The 12,744-nt window shown below is 46.6% G+C and overlaps 1 protein-coding gene across 3 annotated transcripts in view; it reads right to left on the bottom strand.

The window, feature by feature from the left end:
- The window catches only part of LOC118503178 (neuroligin-4, X-linked-like), a 170,577-nt gene extending 158,140 nt beyond the window's left edge, over positions 1–12,437 (bottom strand). The window contains exon 1 of one of the 3 annotated variants that reach the window (XM_036036151.1): positions 11,442–12,437. The gene's annotated coding sequence lies outside the window, so the exon portion shown is untranslated. Of the gene's footprint in view, positions 1–11,324; positions 11,417–11,441 lie in introns of those variants that run through there. The other 2 variants (XM_036036153.1, XM_036036152.1) reach the window with 2 other exon arrangements.
- Positions 12,438–12,744: the final 307 nt, after the last annotated feature.

Genomic DNA, 12,744 nt, shown 5'->3' with positions numbered 1-12,744 from the left:
CAAATTTTGCAAACATTGTTACTGGTCGTAAAAGTGAACGACCCGCCGGTTGGAAAAGATGGAAATTTCAAAATTGTCTTCAAGCACCAGGCGTCTCCATCACTCGGACGCACCGAAAGCCGAAAGCTACCAGGCGTCTCCATCACATTCGATGGGAGGAGGGAAGGTTTCCCATTCCCACCAATAATTGTGCGAAATAGAGCCATCAAAGCAAACGGGACACTGTGCTTAGTGCCATTGCTGTTGTCAGCAGTTTCGAACTCGAGTACCGTCCGAACCAATCAATTGCTGTCGTTTCTGTTGATCATCAACATTCCTCGTCAGCTGGCACGTGGTGGTGTGAATGGTGCGCACTTGAAACAGAGAACGCCATTTCGAAATGCCAAAGCATGCACACAAGTACCTTCAAACACATAAGAAGTCTAAGTGGTGACTGCTTCCGCCATTCGACAGCTTCATTGCTCATCACCTGCATGTTAAACTTATTCATATAGCAAAACTAGAACAACTGTACGGAAACTTTAGATTTATGCCGACAAATTACTTATTCAACTATCGCTCCAACCGTCGGTCAGTGTAGGGCCAGCCCGTACGCTTCCTTAAATATTTACCCAATTTTAAACGCTCTCGATTAAAACAAGCCGTACTCCTGTTGCGGACGGTTGTAGATGTTGATGTTCCGGCTCGATTGAAAGCGCTCAACGCCGAGTGAGATTTCACGCCCAAAACTCGTACCCGTCCGTGGTAAAACAACGCGGTAAAACAATACTACTCAAAATTCACTCCATCACCCATAAAGGCGGGTCACTCGAATTGCCTTGAGGGCGAGCCACTCTACACGCTGCTCTACCGATACGCTACCTCGGGACGGGTGGACGCAACGTGAAAACAATAAATAAAACGGAACGACTTGCCCAGACCGGTCGGTCGGTTCAAGGGGCGGTTAAATATTTTCCGTGTCAAGAGCGAAACCCCTTTTTTCGCGTGAAAGCATACATTCAGGGGCCACTGCTCGTTTGCTCACTGAACCACTACCACCATCGCCACACACACGCGCGTACAAGAGCTGTTTGAAAATGGATTTTCATGCCTAAAGAATTAAAAATACACACTCACACCAACACACACACACACGTACACAATCACTCTCCAGAAGTGATGCTTGTGGCATCCCGCAAAGCACTCAAGGCAGGACACGCTCGGCCGTAACATCGAGTCGAGCCCAGCTGTGTGGCAGCCGTTTCACTGCCATATTTTCTTTGCACGCGAATGAATTGTGATAAAGCGTCCCAAAATAAATACTACCAGCAGCGGTTCTGCTTCTTCAAAGTTGCATAGTAAACCGTTCATGCTCTATCTCTCTCTCACACACTCACTTTATTATGATGTACATTATGTGCTTGTATGCACAAACATATCATAGACAGCATCACAGCTCATTAAAACAGTATTAATGGTTGTATATGTACTAGATACAACGAAGCTCAACGGTTGCAAGGTAATGAAAAACACAGCTGATGGAAACAAAAAAAACAACACTCATCCAAAATGCTACAAACAAACAAACACGCCCAAATGGAGTGGTTTTGTTTGTTGTTTTTCTTTGCGCACGGATATCAAACCGAGATGCACGGTATTTAATTAGCAGCATAAACAGCAGCAAACAACGTTATCGTTTGCGGTGGCATTAGGCGAGACGAAGCAGTCGAGATCAAAGATGGAGATAATGTTGTTGCCGGACGGAAGCTTCTTAAATAAACAGCACGGCATGGTTTGGCGATGTTTACCTGCCGATCAAAGCTTACGATCGTTACGGCCTAAATCAGGGCCTGAACATTTTTCCTGTGAGTGTGTCTTCATATAGCAAAAAAATGAGCACTTTTTAAGGAGTTCTTGTTTCTATTATATAGTTGTAAAAACCATGCTCAAGTGTTTGACAAAAGTTCTCTAAATCGAGAAATCGGTATTATGGTTGTCAATTAAACTTTCCGTTAGACAGTGCAGAGAGGTTAAAAGTTACTGACAAAATTTCTTCCTTAAGTCTGAAGCTACGAAAAGAAGTCTTCTCTTAGAAGGCGGATTTTAGAGCATTTTAATATGATTTTAGGGCTGAATTCAAAGATGTAAGAACTCATAAACAATTTTATTTATTTATTCATGTTGTAGCATATCACACTCATACTCCCTAGAACTAATTCAACGAAAACTCACTCGCTACGCAATAAGCCTACTCCTTTGAAGGAATGGAGACTCGCGTCCATCATACAAAGCTAGGTGTTTGTTACAAGGCCTCCAATCGCTGGCAGTTCGTCATAAAATATTCAAGTGTCTTTTTGTATCCGACCTTCTCGGCAACTTTATTGATGCTCCAAACATACTCATATTCAGACATTTTTCGCCACCTACGAAATGCCTTGACCCACGTAAAATATTACATGTTTCACGCTATCGAACTAATAAAAGCGGGAGAAAACGATCCAAATAATGTCATGTGCGTGTCATTCAATTAGATCTCCGAATTATTTGATTGTAATGTGTCTCAGTCCACGTTCGCGAAGGACTCTGTACAGAAATCATAATAACTTACAGTAGTTTATGAAGACAAATATCCAATGAATCAATTGATACATAAAATTAAATTTGGCAGGTAAAGAATGGCAGAAATGGCAGGTATGACCTTAAGAAGTCGTCAGGCCAAAAAGAAAGAGAGCGAGAGAGAATGAGCCCCGAGGTGAATCTAATCCATTGGAACTGCAATTAATTCTGTTTACATCATTTATACAGCTTCGAAACGAAACCACCACTTTGGCAGCTATGATTGTTCCAACTAAACGAAAGAAAAGCTTGACGAAAGTTTGCCTTCTCCTACTTGAAGCCATAATACCGATCCACTCGAATAGTGATTAGACATGATTTATCTTAAACAGAATTTATCTGTTAGCAACCCATAATGTATATCCAAAAATGTATTCTCCCTTTAAAGCTCAACCCAAGCTCTTCCTCTGAAATTTTCCGAACCATCCAACCATCTGTTTACGCAAGGTTTTTCTCTCTTTTTTCCCTTCACACATATCTACAGTAACAAACTGTAAAGTGATGTTATTTTTTGTGCGTTATCCACGTTTGTGCAGAAAGCAAAACTGTGAACCGACGAATGGTTGTGTGCCTTATTTATCGCCATAACACGCTCGTCTAGGGCAGCCTCCATCGCTGTTCTGCTCTCTCTCTCTCTCTCTCTCTAACAAAACCACAAAAGCCCAAAATGGGAAAACCCCAAAGCCAACTACACATACACACTAACACGCAACAACTACCGCAAAGCTAAAATCAACCTCAAATTCCGTACAGCGCGTGTACATAGCTCACCGAAACTGTGTGTTCCAATATTTGTTAAAGATTGCCCGTGTGTATGTTTTTCCGGTATGTGAGTGCGTGTTTAACCTAGAAAAGAAATTTGCACCATTAGGCTCAGCTCTGTACCCTTTTTTTTTTTGTCTGCTTTGCCCCTTTTCCCACAGTTTGTTGTCCGAAAGGCCAACGCCAGTCTGATTGTGGGGGCACTTGGCTTTTTTTTTCGACCCATTCCATGCCCGATTCAACCAACCGAGTTTTGTATTTCGCCTGCTGGCCCGTAGCGACCGGATAAAACAAACTGGCTACCACCAAACCGTTTATACAAGTCGTCGTTACAGCATGCCGCAACTCGAGAACCCAGAACCGTTGCAAAACCGGGCTTTACGGCAATCTGTACGGTGCAGCTCATTCGATGACTCCACTCGTTAACCTTTTTCCGAGAACTTTGGCACCACACTTGGCACCGTCCAGCGCAAAGCTCGAACAAAGCTGGCTGCGACTGGTGTGAAATCTTTCCGCATTTGCTTTCCCGAAGGAATGCAACCGACTGAATCCCTTTTGCAATAAAAATGCACTGCGACAGCTCAAATCTACTTGCCAGCAATAGTACACTCCACTGGAACTACCATTCGAAGCACACGAGATCCCACGGTGCATCAGTCGGCAGCTGAAAAAAAAACCAGTTCAGACACACACTGACTCCACGCCTAAATTTGGCGACACAAGCCGCCAAGGCGTGCAGAAAGTTTGAATCACATACATACACTCACACGCACACACGAAAAAAAAAAGTTAATTAAATTCCGCACTCTCTTTTTTCCCTCCAAACAACACCGGAACTTCGGTTCGGCGGGCAAACGGCCCCGTATTTGGAACCGTTCCAAAAGTGCTAATCCAGATAATTGAAATTAAAAATTAACCAGAGTTGAGCAGCAACAACAAAAAACTTCTACAACCTCACTCACACACACACACACGAACACGAATCGTTCATTTGCCAATGTTTGGATGGTTTTTTTGTTTTCTCGTCTTGATTTTCGGTTCCACTTCAACTGTCGTCCAAGCAGTGCTGAGCGCTTCACACCCATCGAATCTTCATTCGGTTCGTTCGTTTAAAGAGCGTTTAGTTACTGTGTTAAAAACAAATCGACTTTATTCAAAACACGAGTTTTGCAATAATTAAAGATCGTTCATGCTTCGAGAATTACATCCCGAGCGTGCAGAACGTACCAACTGCTAGCTTACTGCCCAGGTTAATGGATCAATTTAAATTCCTGCCCGAAAATGCAACCGGCCACCGTTCTCTATTCTTTCAACCTGCGCCCCCGGGCTAATGCTCTAGGCATTTATCAATTCTTTACGAAGCCCTTGCCAGCTGAGCCATGAAATTACTCTCTCGCAAGGATTGTGGACAAAAAAAAACCGGAAGCCTAATGAACCGACCGGCAGACGGAGCGAACCGGGCGCTTAACCTCACTCGGCAACAACTCGCTGTTCGACGGTTGGGTGTGGTGAGATTTGCTCAAGATTGTCGCGTGACTTTCCACTTTTCCATGTGGCTTGGCCGGGGAGCGTAATTACAAGGCACTAATTAAGCCCATGATAGATGTCGATTCGAGATGGTTGCCACCAACCGCTCTCGCTAGATGGTAGCCTGGATGATAGGCTGATCCTGGCCAGCTGTTGCAGCTGCCAGGAGAGTCGTTCGTGGAATGGTGTTACAAGATTAAAGGTGTGTAATTATGAATCATCCTCCGAGTCGACGCTGATTGTAAGCAGGTGGTGATGTTTGCGGAAGCTACCGGCGCTTATCGCGGCAACTGTCTCGGCGGCCGATTTTGGGCCCCGATGCGTTCAACGTGCTGGCACACCGACCCCAAAACCGTCTGGGAGTTAACGATCTGGAAAAATGACAATACGACAGTACAGGTGTGTCGCACAGCTGGAAGGGCGCACCTAACCGCGTGTGCACGCTACGGGAAACGTGGGCCGTGACACTAGGTAATGGAGCTTACGAGAGGCTGTTTATCACACCGTGAACGAGAAGCTGTCCGGCAGCTGGTGCCAGCGATGAGTTAATAAGACTACCTCTCTACCATCACAATCATTATCGTCATTATCGTCTTTAGTAGGTGTAAGGGGCGAAGTTGGACAAATATCCCTTCCAACATAATTGCTACTGGAAGCTTCAAGTCTCTCTAGACGGTAGCAATAGCATGTGCAAGTATACCATAGTTTGACATCTCTACAAAGGTATCCGTTAAGGCAACACACTGTACAAGTGTGTAGAAGCCATCTTTGAAATGATTTTTCCGAGAAAAATGTTGCTTGAAATAATCCGACATTCGGAAGATTTGAACTGGGATTAACAACTATCCAAGATTTATGCCACTAATCAATCTGCAGTGTACAACTGTTCCGCTGTTTATCGAGCAGCTTAAACCCTAATCCCCCTTCATTTCGCTTGGATAAGAAGATATGTTTCCTTTTTATTTTATAATACCGCATTATTCGTTACAATGTGCTGCTAACAAAATGGCGGACCTGGAGCGTCCGCTTTAACTTACGCTAAACTTACGGCTACTTTTTGCTATAAAACCTTAACGTTTGTGGGATGTTCTTTAATATTTCATTGCCTTTAAAAGGAACTGCAGAAGTACAGGCACACACACACACTAAAGGACCTTTGAGGCTTACTTTAAGAAGGCCTTTATTCATTGTCTTCATTATTCAGGATGCGCAAACTGACGGCCTTTCTCCCGCACACACACAGAACCTCCTCCTGTAGTTCCAGGTTCCCTTCATTTGTCACGAATTTCGTTGCCCCAAACCCACACACTGCACACACACACACAACAAAAAATAAACAACCTCCGCTAGAACCAGCCCGGCTCAAACTTACGATATGATGAGTACACACAGACACACATCAAAAAGCAAGATGCAGCTGTCTGTCTTGCGAGTCGTAGCGGCAGTGTTGCAGTGCCTTGCGAGCAACATCCCACCATCCCGGGCGTATCGGGCTGTTAGGCGACAGACAAGCAGGGCGGGAACCGTTTTAAATCAAATACTATTGTTGACAAGGCTTTAACACAACGAAAACTTTGTGCCTGTGAAGTTGAAACCTGCCCACCGTGCTCCGGCGCACAACAAGCTCCTTCAGCCATTACTCCTCAAGTGGGCCCACTCACACAAAACCATGCCCTTCAGCGTCATCTTGATTTCTTGTGCAGACGCGCGTTCTTCAGCTCCCATCCCACGTTACCCTCGTAACGTGGTGTCTCGTAAATCTTTGTATGTGTCAGAGCCGGCAACGGCTTCAACCACCCTCCAAAGTAACCGCCCTTCGCACCAATTCTCTTCCGCGCTTCGTTATTTGCAGCTTTTTCCAGGCTCGCCGGGAACGTTAGGGTAAACGGTTTTACTAACCTTAAAAATAACGGGAGGGAGGGATGCAGTGCCAACAGAAGGACACCAGAGCAGCACGAACACCCGACCAACGAAAATCGCTATGAATCATTTTAATTTGAAGATATCTTTTGTGTCCTGGCAAACTACCAACCATCAGACCATTAGCCACAGCCACAGGGACCGGGCCTTTGTCCGAAGCCGTTACTCGTGTTCGCCGTGTTCTAGATGTCTGCAAGGTAAGGTAAGAGTGAAATTGGTGAAAACCACGACGATGGCCAACACCGACAACCAGCGTGCATGTATTTAGGTGATGTTGCAAAGGGCTTCCCCGAACCCCTGCCTGATGAAGAATGACTGCAGTTTATACACTCCGCCGCACTCACGCCCCCCCCCCCCCCCCCCCTTACCCTTCCCGAAACACCCAACCCGAACGTGTCAAACGAAATTTTGATCTACCATTGTACAAAATCAACCTCAAGAAAATAAGACACCCGCATGAGAAGGACTCGTTTTTTTGGAGCTGCCAAAGTTTTACTTATCGGAGGCAAACATGAGAACGAACCTGAGGCTTACAACCACAACCAAAGCTGGTAGGAAAAGTTTCCAGTGCCTAGAATGGGCATATCTCACGAGTCCCTTGCCTGATTGATGCAGCGCTGGGTTTTTGATGCTGAAACACATCTGGCACCGATGTCACCGCAAAACTCATGACGAATTATCCTCAGTCACTGGCGAGGCCACAAGGCGGATGTTTTAATTAAGGGATGTTCTTCAAACTCAAACCCATTATCAAAAATTCGCGTGCCAAGGACCGATGAACAGGGACCTCACTCGAGCATGCGAATGTTTCTTTAATACGATTGAACTTAATACAAGCCGTACGAGCAGGGAATTTGCAGAGGAGTATTGCAGAAGGGATTTTAAATTTTGAAACCATCTGTTCTGTACCAATGTGCATTATCACTTTAAACCGCAGCAACTATCTGTATCTGTGAGACCTCCGTACAACTCCGATTGAAATGAGGCCTCAAACCACAACCACCATTAGACGAATGATAAATTGTTTTCACAATTTTACGCGAAATGTGTGCGATGTGTGGGTATTCTCGATGATTAATCACCCACCGGCATTGATCTTCCAGCAAACGAGCACCCGATGGAGGTTCGGATTGGAGCTCGCATACGCACAGCAGTTCCTTTTCCTCGAGCATATGGGGCTCGTTCGTTCCCCTTGACGACCAGCTTTCGGACTGCTCACCATTGGTTAATTGAATTACAAAGTTTCTGCTGTCTGTCGGCATTGAGCAACGTTTTAAAAACATAATCATTTCTTCCTTCGAAAGACAGTTTTTTGATTAAAGCTCATCATCACATTACATTTCCCGTCCGAAAAAGTCATATTATTAAGCTAATGTACACTTCTCAGTATTTATGAACTGCGATAAATTTGCAAATTTCTTCCCTGCCCCCCTCGATGAACATGTCAGAACCACTCGAGCTGCCGGTTTCTGCCCGCAAAAACCGTCCCAGTTTGATTGTAATTTACCAGCAGTTGAAAGTGATGATTCTGGTAGGTAATAATCTCGCTTCCCACTATACGACGACAAGCACTTTGCCGAAAGTAAAGGCCGACCGGAAAACAGCCGTGCGGGAAAACGACTTGCGTGCGTGGGCTGTGCTTCCACGAGCCGGGTCCGAGAAACAACAGGCCTATCCGGCTAATTAGATTAATGGAAAATGCTATCAAACCAACGGCCACGGTTCCACGGCTGAGCGCCATCATCTGTCCAATCTTAATGCCGTCCGAAAAGTAAGACAACGCACGACACGATCTCCGAGAAAACGACACACCGATGCATGGCATTGAGGTTCGAGGACGGACGGCTCCAGTGAGCCTCTCCATTGGATCGCACCCCTCATTATCCGACGCTAATGCCATTCCGGTGTAGTCAGCACACAAACAGGACTTTAATTAACTATTTTTGCGGCTGCGGACAGTTCGTTAGCTTGTGTGGTGAGATGCTGTGTGACACTCCGGCAAGTAGAACAAGCGAAAGTTGTCGATAAAAATGTCGATGGTTCCGTGGGATGATAAGTTTTTGTCGAAGAAAACCCGACATTTAGCAATTGATCAGCAAGTGGACCGCAGAGAGGGAAACAGTCGAGATCAGAACGGAAGTCTCGCCGGAATTCTGTCATGCGATGGGATCCGTCTTTTCGGAGAATCGAGTCCCCATATCCGGAGGAGCGAGACAAAACAGCTTTGAATTCGTAATTCCTTTCCAATCAATGACACGCGGATAGGGACCGGTTGCCGACTCCTTTTCTCCCCGTTCCTCGTAAGTGTCAACGGGTGTGAGAGCATGCACACGAAATGACCACCGGAGGTCGCGTTCACGTCGGAATAATTTATGGTGTCGCAGTGGAATTTTCATTTCAACGGTGCGAGTTGCAGGCTTCGTGTCCCATGACAACCGGGACAGAATCCCAACAAACACACCCAACCAGGATCGTACACTCCTGCTCCGGCACTACATTCTGGGCCACTCAGTGTGCAAAAACCACAAGAAAGCACCATCGTTGCCGCTCCCCGATTGGATGTTGGAAAAGTTTTTCAAATTGAATTAAACTGACCCGAGTCTTAAGACTCGCAAGGCTCTGGGTCACGGTGGATGGCACAAGCACCGGATGTCATGTGCTTCGTACGCAATCCCGCCAACACAACACAATGGATCACAAAGCATTACTTATGCATGTGCAGATAACGCTCCAGCGTCGCCGGTACCCCAACAACGCAAACGATGCCAGCAACAACTACTCCGTAGCTTAGCGTCCCCAGCAGCTTGCAGCACCTCATCGCGTAGTCATCTTCATCAAGTGGCACGTGTACGCTTCTTTTTTTGGTTAACTTCTTCCCCCGAATACGAGTTCCACTTCTGGGTGGAACTTATCTCTCTTTAAAGTGCCTGCCCACCACGAAAGCCACGATGACGACGACGAGGGAACAAAAGCTCCTATTTTGATACTAAAATCCACCACTAGCAACTACCGCACACCGGGAGCAACAACATGAAATGGCAATTTTCACCAAATTTTCACTAGCAGCTTTACCGAAACCGGCGGTATCTCACCTCTAAAACACCTGGACACCCAGAAGCCTTTTGCATTCACCCTAACCGCTCGTTCACTGAGCTACGCGGGGGGACACCATGGCAAACACAAGCCCCGAAAACGATAGGTTGAATTAAATTTAAATAAATTACACTCCTAAACGCGTTGCGTACGTTCTACCGCACCTCTGAGGAGCTCTTTCAGCCTATTTTGTTTGCGGTTTGCACAGTACGCTAGGGTGTTTTTGTCTCGAGTGAGTACGTACGCGTTGAGCTGTCGATCTTCAGGTGGTATTCTCTCGCATTGGAGAAGGTTAATTTGTTTATGTGTTGCGCCACGCCAAAAACCCGCTGGTTCCCGGTGTGTGTGTGTGTGTGTGTGTGTGTGTGTGTGTGTGTGTATTCACCAGGTTGAAACGCATGATGGATTTTGCGTCTAGTGTACTTGATTTCTCTCGAGGAACTCCCGCCAATATGCTCGCCTCATAGGTCACCGCTAATTATTGTAAACGGATATCGCCCAGGAGCACCACCGTTCCGGAGGAGAACTTCATTATTCGAGTGGAGTTTTACCAAAGGAAGCGGGCGTATGGATGGATGGATATCAATACGCCCACCAGAGAGGTGGGACACTCGACACGCGTGCCAAGCATATACAATTAATCATCCCATCCCAGCCCCAGCGGGCCTAGGAACGGTACTGCCACGTTCTGCAAAACAGATGGATCGAATAACGGTGCTGCCGCTGTTTCCCGGGAAAACAGGTGACTTACGCGGAAATACACCAATCGAACGCACTTCACTAATTTCCTTTCAGTCTCCCCATTGCTGCGTGCGACCTTACATGAATGAACGACTTTACCGAGAATTAACCTCACTCGAGATGTTCTTTACCGCTCGGTCCTCGTGCGGCCACATTCACATTCATTTAAAGGCAAATTTCGAGGCCTGCCGAAGAATTCTGGTCCATTCCGCACGAGCAACTACGAGTGGTAAATATTTCATCTGCGGATAAAAATCGACTCCGCCCGGATTGGGGTGAACCCCATACACAGTAAAGGGGCGGGGGGGGGAATCAATCCTTCGTCACGTTTCGATTGAATTATGAAAGGAGGATGCATGCTTCGCAGAAGGCACACACTCAATTTAGTAACTGCTCGCAGGAGAAAACTGGAAAATGGCGAGAAGGAACCATAGGATGCCCACTTCTGTTTTCGAGGAACCACTTCACCTAACCGACACAAAAGGTAAAGGGAGTGGATACGCACTGCGTATAGAAATCAAACGACTACAACCCGACGCACAATTTAACGAATCCCGGAAGTTTCACGTGGCTGGATCCGGCTGGACCCTTTTGCTCTTTTTTTTCCCCTCCCGGTGGTGCTGCCCACTTTCAGCTCGATTAGCTTTTAGCGTTACCTGGGCTTTGGCGAAAAAGAAATGCCTCACCGAAAAAGGGTACAAGAAGGTTCATTGTTGTTTGGTGCTGCAGGCCGCTTGGCCGGAAGATCATCAACGGTAGACAACGACACAGCGGCTACTGAATCCGGGGAACAGGTAACCTACCGATAAGGATGCAGCAAGCACTGTACGATGCTCACGAGCTGTAAACTATTTTCAACATTAAAAAGCCTTTTCGATCCTATCGTGGTTTCCGATAGCCGCTGACCTCTTTTTTTTACTCCAAAACTTGGTCTTCACCGGCTAACCGCTTTTTCCTTCACTGACTCTAATCCTCACTACACTTGAACTCTTTTTTAAAGCTGTTAAAGCACACTTTTCTACACCGCACACATTTTACGCGCCGACTATCACAAAGATCTTCAACATCATCATCATCATCATCACTATTAGCATGAATATTTGATCATTTTCGTCGAACACAACACACACTCACGTACGGCTATCGCCTTCTTTTCGCAGCAGCACAACAGCAACCACGGGCGCATTTAATCACCACGCATCTACCATGGCACGTTGCGGTAAGTTTACGCCAATTCCCGGACAATCTGCTGATCCGGCTCCGTCCGACAGTAAACTCACACGGGCCAGCTTTGCTTTCCGGGCGTGAGCTGCACGGTGGCTGGCATGAAGGCAGACATTTTATTTTCAGAATGCAGCAGCTTCATAAAAGATCCAACCGTACTGATGCTGTTTCACACATACGCACTTATATCCACTAGCACAATCACTCACACACACACACACGGGTACGAAAATTCGCGATTACCGAGCAACAATGTTCACGCTGCAGAGCCGACCGACCGACCGCAGCCGGCTGCTGTACGCTTTTCCCGCTCAGCGAGGCGTTTATTTTCCACCGCAGGATGGAGTGCATCCAGCTGGAAAACGCCTCAAGCAGCGCGGTGTACAGATAAGCGCAGCTTAGCAACGCCACCAGAAGTGCCACGAAAGGCGAACCCGTTTTTGCGTGGTGAGGGGGCGCACAGTTCAAGCCAAGCCTGTCGAACTGATAACGAGCACGAGGTAATACCGCGAACGTACGCTACTAACCGTCAGCGCGATACCCGCCGAATGCCGCCGCCGTCGGCAGAAGCTAAAGTAGAAATCGTACGCTGGTTGACGGTTTCACCAGCGTTCGGGGCTTCATATTTTCACGTGAGAAAATGGGTTTCGGTGGGCTTTTTCCTGGCAGAGCGCTGTGCAGTCACTCACTCTCGGGAGGTATGAAAGTGAGCGGCTTCGCTCTCGCCAACTCAGCTGATGTTCTTATCGGGCGTTCTCCGTGGCTTTCGGAGAGTAAACCTGTGTCCACGTGAGGATGTGCTGCAGGGGTTTTGCTGGTGTGTTTTTCGAGGATATGAATAGTGGTTGATTTACAAATTCCCATCTTCGTTGAAGCCTTTTG

Source organism: Anopheles stephensi, chromosome 2, assembly GCF_013141755.1.
Source record: "Anopheles stephensi strain Indian chromosome 2, UCI_ANSTEP_V1.0, whole genome shotgun sequence".
Lineage (NCBI taxonomy): Eukaryota > Metazoa > Arthropoda > Insecta > Diptera > Culicidae > Anopheles > Anopheles stephensi.
This window is presented reverse-complemented; position numbering and strand designations above follow the sequence as displayed.